We start from the raw sequence: 7,364 nt of genomic DNA, 5'->3' as shown, positions 1-7,364 counted from the left end.
CAACGCACGGACTATTTTTCCTAGTAAACACCTAAAAAATGTAGGGAACGACTATGCGGCGGCGGCGCATCCTGGCGATTCCGTGCGGCGGCTCTTCCAGTACGTGCTAGGCTGGCTCTTATGCATCAGCCGTGTTAATGAGCGCATACATGGGTCTTGTTGGGCTAAAACTGTAAGATCCCGTTAAAAACATGAACTTTTCGTTACCTTTTCTTTCAAAAAAAAAATCCTGTTAAGTTGTCCTTTTTTTACGCGAGTACTGTGAGTAATTGTCAGATTAAAGAGTAACTACCAGATTTATTGGGATAACTGCCAGATTTATTGAGATTAACTACCAAATTAAATTAGGAGTGACTGCCAGATTACATTAGGCGTAATTGCATGATTAGAGTAATTGCACGATTAACTAGGCATAATTTCCAGGTTAATTATGAGTGATTGCCAGACAAATTTGGAGTAACCACAGGCCCTTTGCCCTGTGATTGTCGACTACTGCTTTGCCCTGTGGTTACTCCAAAGGGCCTTGTCGGGAGGAGGACGAAAGAAACCGACGGATGTCTCCTCTGTCTCACCGGCTTCACTACGGCGATGCACCTACGGAGAGAGGACGAAAGAAACCGACGGATGTCTCCGCGCGTGTGGCTCCAGGCGCTCTCGGCGGGCACTTCCCGTGGAGTGCTCTGAGGCGGCGTTCCTCCACCGCCCTGGTGCAGCGCCTCCCCGTTGCGGCGACGTTCCTCCACCTCCCCGGCGCGGAGGTGCTCGGAAGCGGCGGCCTCCTCCATTCAACCCTCTCGGTGACGTTTCGCCACCTCCCGAGCGCGGCCCTCCCCGCGGCGGTGCTTGCTGGAGCGTTCCTCCACCTCCAAGCCGTGGCGCCTCCCCGCGGCGGTGCTCGACGCGACGTTACTCGACCTCCTAACCGTGGCGACTCTCTGCGGCGGAGCTTGGCGAGGAGTTTCTCCACCACCCGCCTGGCACCTCCTCGTGGCGGTACTCAGCGGCGATGACCTCGGACCTCCCCGCAGCAGTTCTAGATGGCGGTGGTATCCACGCGGCCGCGCTCGCCCTCAGCGACGGCGACCTCGCGCGCTGGTTCCCCATGTTGATCTGAGAAAGTGAGAGGGTATTGTTCGTGGCCAGGGAAGCCCGTGGGGGAGAGATGATGATAAGGTGCGGGTGCACGATCTAGAGTGAAATGCATCAATAACCCCAGAAGTCACCGACGATGTCTGAAACGGTCCTGAAACTCATGAAATCTCTACTACTTATTAAAAAACGAGAAGGTGTTCCGTCATCAGGCAATATACGTGGTACGTTTCGTCCATCGTTCGCTTCGTCGTGCTATCCTTCGTCCCTCCCGAAAACCACGCATACCAGCAGATCCTGCTTCTTCACGCATACCCGCACATCGCTCCCCGCACCATAGCCTCCGGCTCCCTCGTCCGCCACGCCGCCTCCACCACCTCTCTCATCGCTGTCTACCACATCTCCCACCGCGCCCGCCATGGCAACCATCTGGCCGCTAGCGCCCCTGCCGCCACTGGCCTCCACCGCACGAGCAGCTGCCCACGCGCCAAGGCTCCTCAACCTCGCTTCCACCCTCACTGACGACCCATCCTGCGACAACGCCGCCTGTCTCCTCCACGACGCGCCACGCTGCCGCCGATGCATCGGACGTGGGCGCGTCGTCCTCCACGGGATCCTCACACACTTCTTCTGAAAGAGGAGAATGGCAGCGGAGCTGCACACGGACAGTCAGACTCGCCTTCTCACCTCCTCTGTTTGGTCCGTTCGCGTCCTTCCTCCTCCGGCTGTTGGACGACGGGCGAGGAGCAGGTACCCCGCACCTCCTCTCTCTCCTTTTCCCTCTTCCCTTCTCCTGTACAAAAGAACAGCCTCAAGATTTAGATGGAAGAAATTCAGCGAGTTAACTGAAACTGTACCTTTTATCTGAATATATTATTATGTCGCTTTATGTTTTTGGAGTAAAACCTGTTCCATATGATCCAGACTGGCGCGAAGAAGGGCTGTAGAAAGGTTAATGCGTTTGTAGAATTGCATGATGCGAAAGCTGTTAATCATATTAGATTACATTCGTCATGTACCTGACGGATGGGAAGATCATTTATTCATGCGTGTGTTTAATGTATCTGAAGATGTTACTTTATGAAATGCCGTGACAATTGTTGTGGCTTTACATGGGTCCTGTAATTTCAGGGAATGCTGACATATCTGGGACGAGAAACTCACAAGGATAATAGGCCAGCTCTAAACGTATAATGGTTTGTAGTTGTTCTGACTTCTCTGCAGTGTTTGTGAAAAAATAATGAAGACAATCCTGTCTTAGTTGATTCATGGTGACACCTACATCAGACATGATCAATGAAGAAGTTAATTATGTGATAGCTTACCATCTGCCAAGCAGCAATGTAGGAGTACTCATTTGCAACCAGATAACCTAGAAGAGGTAGTCCCCATCGTGGAGCAAAATGATATCAGGGCTCAAGACAATATTCAAGAGGTTGTCCCTGTGCAATCATGGAAGGTGAATAGATATAGGTGTTTTTGGAAACAATGTCGCTGCTCCTGGTGTTGGAGGTGCCAGTGAGGCAGTAGACTAAGGAGGGGTGTAAAAGGTGCAATTAATCTTATTAGAAAAAACCTAAGAAAATTCATTTCACAGAGGATCTGAACAAACACACGAAGCAACAAAGCCAGGTAACTTTTTGTTGATAGAGCAATGTGGGCTGCGTTAGTGAGACTGAGCTTTTGAACATTGAAAGGTTTCCCCACTAAAAATTATTTAAAAATGTAGAGGATTGTTCGGATGGAGATACACCAGTGAATGGCAGAGATGGAGCAGGCCTCTCCAGCATTAACAATGGCGATATAAAAGGTTAGTATATTAAATGTGTCTTTGTTGAATGCCCTGTGAATTGGTGTGAAACTTTGGTTGATGAATGAACTGCCATGTCGATGCGTTTGATGAACCAACAGGTCAGCTTGATGGAAGTCACTCGGAAGAAATAACGCGAGAAAATGATGGCATGTCACCTCGAAATGGACCGGGCTATGTATGCAGTGGAGAAAGTTCAGATACTGGGGGTAGTTCGAGCAGAGGGGGTGCACCACATAAAACTCTGGATGCCCAAGGCATCACGGGTGAGTTTTTATTTTCTTTATTTGCGCTTTTTCTGTCAGGTGGTCACACATCATGTCTCAATTGCTTGTTATGTTTGTACATTCTTTTGCGCCTTAGCCATGGAAATAATTATATTGTTGTTGATTCAGCTAAGACGACTCATTTGTTATCTTAGTCACTGCCTCTATCAACGTCATCAATTCAAGCCATCCCAGTCCGTTCGGTCGAGGTGTCTTAGAATATGTATTTACTGAAGATTACATTACAGCACTTAATTTGCTTAGGTATTAACAAGCATTTTCCTTTGCGTGAGATATCGAGCATGGGAAGACTAATTGAGTTGTGATGCCATTATATAATTTTTATCAACGGATATGTTGCTCACTTATGCAAATGTTATGGAGTTCTGAGCTTTGAAGTTGAGCTTCAGGCTTACAGATAGAGAGCTTGCATGGCTTGATGTTCTCGCTTCTAAAACTATATAGTCAGGATAGCAGTTCAACAGACAACAATCTGTTTTCTTCCTCCACGGATAAGAAAACAATATATTTTCCATACATGCCTGATGTTACCCCTCTGGAACATGAGTATTTTTCATTCCCTTTTGTTTTCTGTGTGAAAAAGCATCGAGACTGATAGCAAAAAGAAATTAGTGATATACATTGGTCAATATCACTATTTCTTGATTTATAAGCATGCCTCGCGTATTAGCTAAATTACTGTTATTTTTGGTGATGCATCATGATAGCCTCCATAATCTTTTCAATTGTTAATGTATAGGCATGATTGACTTATTTGATTTTAGAGCGGGTATTTCTTTGTGTCTGTGCATCTTCTAAATTGAGTACTACAATGTCTCATAAGGTAAAAATATATAGGTTCACTGCGATATTGACATCTTGTGGTTTTTAAATAAGGAAAACATGGTTCCGATTTGGACAAATCCTTGGGAAATCGCCCATCGGGTGATGTCTATATTCGTGTTTGTGTATACATAGTCTACCATGGGATAAATGTACCGAAGAACCGGAATAATATAATTTTCAGCTCTCTGGGACTGCAAGTCTGCTATCCTATCATTCTTCCTTGCTTTATTGCCATAATAGTTGGATTGTAATAAAAAGTTTTAGCTTGTTCAACACTTGCAAGCACTCCTTTTTGTATTATAAGTTGATCGTCCACCATGGTTTCATAAACATGAATTCACAAAATATGTGATAATTGGCTGGGTATGTGGACTTTTTCTACAATATCTGTTGCTGCTCGGTGTCTTCTGTGCAAGTTACTCTTATCTGAATTTCATGCAAATTCGAATTTTTAATCCTAATAATGTTGTTGTCCGTGTTGCATACATAACTTGCTCTTTATGATGTTCTGATCATAGTACTCATGGCCTTTTGTACATTGTCGAGCTTTAGAATGAAAGAAATGTAAAGTTGAACAGACTTGGGCGTCAGGTAGAGAAATCAAATTGACCTGGGTGTTGTCAGTGATTAAAGATGAATAGACGATCAGGTCACTTGCAGGTTCTGTACATTTTGTGCAATATTGGTTTGGAGAATCAACATTTATAACTATCTATGTATAGTCATGCTATTGTTTTGCAAGTTTTGCCATTTCTCTGATTGAGTAAAATGTTTGGTTAGATGACCTCCTTGATTTCTTTTTGCCTGTCATAACAATTATTGAAGCTAATAAAGTTTAGCTTACTCTTGCTGTAAAATGTATCCAAATTTCTATTTTGTTTTTCTAGACTAGACTGTTAGTAGTACAAAATGTAAGATTGGAATTTTTTTTAGAGAAGAGCTTGCATACGTACAATGTTGCGTTATATCAGATCTTTTTTTGCATGCGTATATGTATGGTAAGGTGCTTTGTTAAGTGTATTGCATCCACCAGTAGACGAGATGAAGACATTTGGGAGCACAAGTAAAGGTATGTTATCAACATAAAACCCATACGACCTTCTCTAACTTTTTAATTGGATGTGTGTGATTTGATAAATCACATATCAGCTTGACGCATCAAGAGGTCCGATTGTGGTTTGGGCTGTTGATCTGAGAGACTTGTATGACCTCTATATTGCATATGAGCGAGTGAGCTAAAAGATCTATCATGGTTTTACCACTTATTCAGATTGGAGAGCATACAATCAAGTCACGCCCTCATCAAGATTATCACCGTATACAAATTATAATCGTTGTGGTTAAGTAAATTTGTGTATATCTCTTACACTGTGTTTGGTTGCACCGAATTGGCCATGGAATTTAATTGGACTGAAGATTCTAAATCCAAGATGGAAATGAATTGGCTCGTTTCCGAGCGATTCCGAGCGGGAGAGCTTGGAAAGTTGGGACGGCTCTTTGCACAGGACGATTCCGCGCTCGGAATTTAGGTAGGTTTCCAAGCGAGGATTCCAAGGGCAGCCCAAACGGCGGAATTCGCGGAAATAGCCCAAATTCCAATTGCATGCCCCAATTCAGTGCAACCAAACACGGTGTTAAGGACTTAGTACTATTTGATATGGCGCCATTGGGTAGAAACGCCTGTACTATGTCCTCAACTCACTTGTATAAAATAAAGCCAATATTTGAACCTTGCAAAATTACTTTGGAAAATTGCAAGATATTTCTAAAACTTTTAAGCTGGAGTAAAAAAAAACAAGATTACTCTTGTCAAAAGTGGTGCCATGATTGCTACAATTATGGTTGGAAATAAAGCTTGAAACTCAGAATCTAAGCGAGTAACTCGTGGCTTGACGAACTAACGATCCAAGCTGAGTTCTAATCTGAAATCCTTTACCAGTCAGGTTTAACAAGACAATTGAGTAAAAAATGGGATGATGGTTTTATAATTATAATTGGAAAAAAAACTAACGAGTTGAAGAGTAACTCGTGGCTTGGTGAATCATTTACCTACCTGTTAAGTTTAAAGGTTCAATTTAATAAATTACTTATTTGACGTATTAATCTTGGTCAAAATTAATGTCAACATGGGGTTGACTGAAGTATAATGACGACTCTACAAAACGGTCGAAGAGGTGAAGCCGATGGGTAGGTGGGAAAGGGGAAAATATGGTAGCTCCATCCTTTCCGTACCAGAGAGAATGACGAAAATATGGTAGCTCTATCCTTTCCATACCAGAGAGAATTTGTTGGAGTGGAGTGGGTGACTATAAAATATATAGTAGTAATGCAACGACGGAAGAAGTGAATCCAAGCCGCAGGTGGAATGGAGAATAAAATATGGAAAAAGATCAATAAACCGGTTTGTAGTTTGAGTAGACTAATATTCATGTCCTTTTGTTGTGGTTAAAATTTAGAATATTTACATGCATTGTATTCATGTGTAGCAAGGAAAAAGAAGCTTGATAGCCCGTGGCAACGAGCACGGGCATTTTACTAGTGCATCAAAACAGTCCTGAAACATATTCTCAATGTCTACATACGGTCCTAGATACGTATATAGTGACGTGGCAATGCAAGTGGAACCAATGGTACAGTCTTGACTGGCCCACGACGGCCTCACGTTGTGCATGAATTCGCAATGCGATGGACAGCCCCGATGGATTTACACTTTTTACATAAACTTAACATGAATCTTCATCCATCAGCTAGCTAGCGTCTTCTTCGGTTTAAGGTTTTTCGTATCTACTTCTATGTACATTTATTTATTTATTTTTGGAACAATACACTTCTATGGGGGTGTTTGGTGTGGCTTTTTTTGGCTTTTGGCTTTGGCAAAAGCCACCAAAAGCACCTAAATAGGTGCTTTTTTTGGCTTTTGGATTTTGGAAGCCAAAAGAATAGTGGCTTCCAAAATCCAAAAGCCAAAAAAAGCACCTATTTAGGTGCTTTTGGTGGCTTTTGCCAAAGCCAAAAGCCAAAAAAAGCCACAACAAACACCCCCTATGTACTTCAGCCTGTCAGCTCCACAAATTGCCTGAATTTGTTTTTTCTCTTTCTTTTCTAATTTACAAACAAATACATCATCATTTATGCACTACATGTACATGCTGTGTACATGTATATCAAACATGAATCCGTAGGTGGTTAAACATATTTCATGCATGCTCGCCTCATCCACCCACTAGTAGAAATTGGAGCATTAGGTCATCTCCAGCGGCGCGACGCAATCGGACGCTGAGCGATCGGTTTCGTCCGCCGTGACCGGAAATGCGTCTGGGCCCTCCTCCAGCGGGGCGAGCAAAGTGACCGGG

The 7,364-nt window shown here is 43.5% G+C and overlaps 1 long non-coding RNA gene across 1 annotated transcript; it reads left to right on the top strand.

Moving 5' to 3' along the window:
• Nucleotides 1–1,217: 1,217 nt before the first annotated feature.
• On the top strand, nucleotides 1,218–3,480 carry LOC127332570 (uncharacterized). The gene is made up of 4 exons (XR_007870533.2): nucleotides 1,218–1,839; nucleotides 2,221–2,721; nucleotides 2,819–2,899; nucleotides 3,001–3,480. It is a non-coding gene; the product is annotated as an uncharacterized lncRNA (long non-coding RNA).
• Nucleotides 3,481–7,364: the final 3,884 nt, after the last annotated feature.

Source organism: Lolium perenne, chromosome 4 (genome assembly GCF_019359855.2).
Source record: "Lolium perenne isolate Kyuss_39 chromosome 4, Kyuss_2.0, whole genome shotgun sequence".
Lineage (NCBI taxonomy): Eukaryota > Viridiplantae > Streptophyta > Magnoliopsida > Poales > Poaceae > Lolium > Lolium perenne.
Note: the sequence above shows the minus strand (reverse complement) of the source record. Positions and strands in the feature narration are given on the sequence as shown.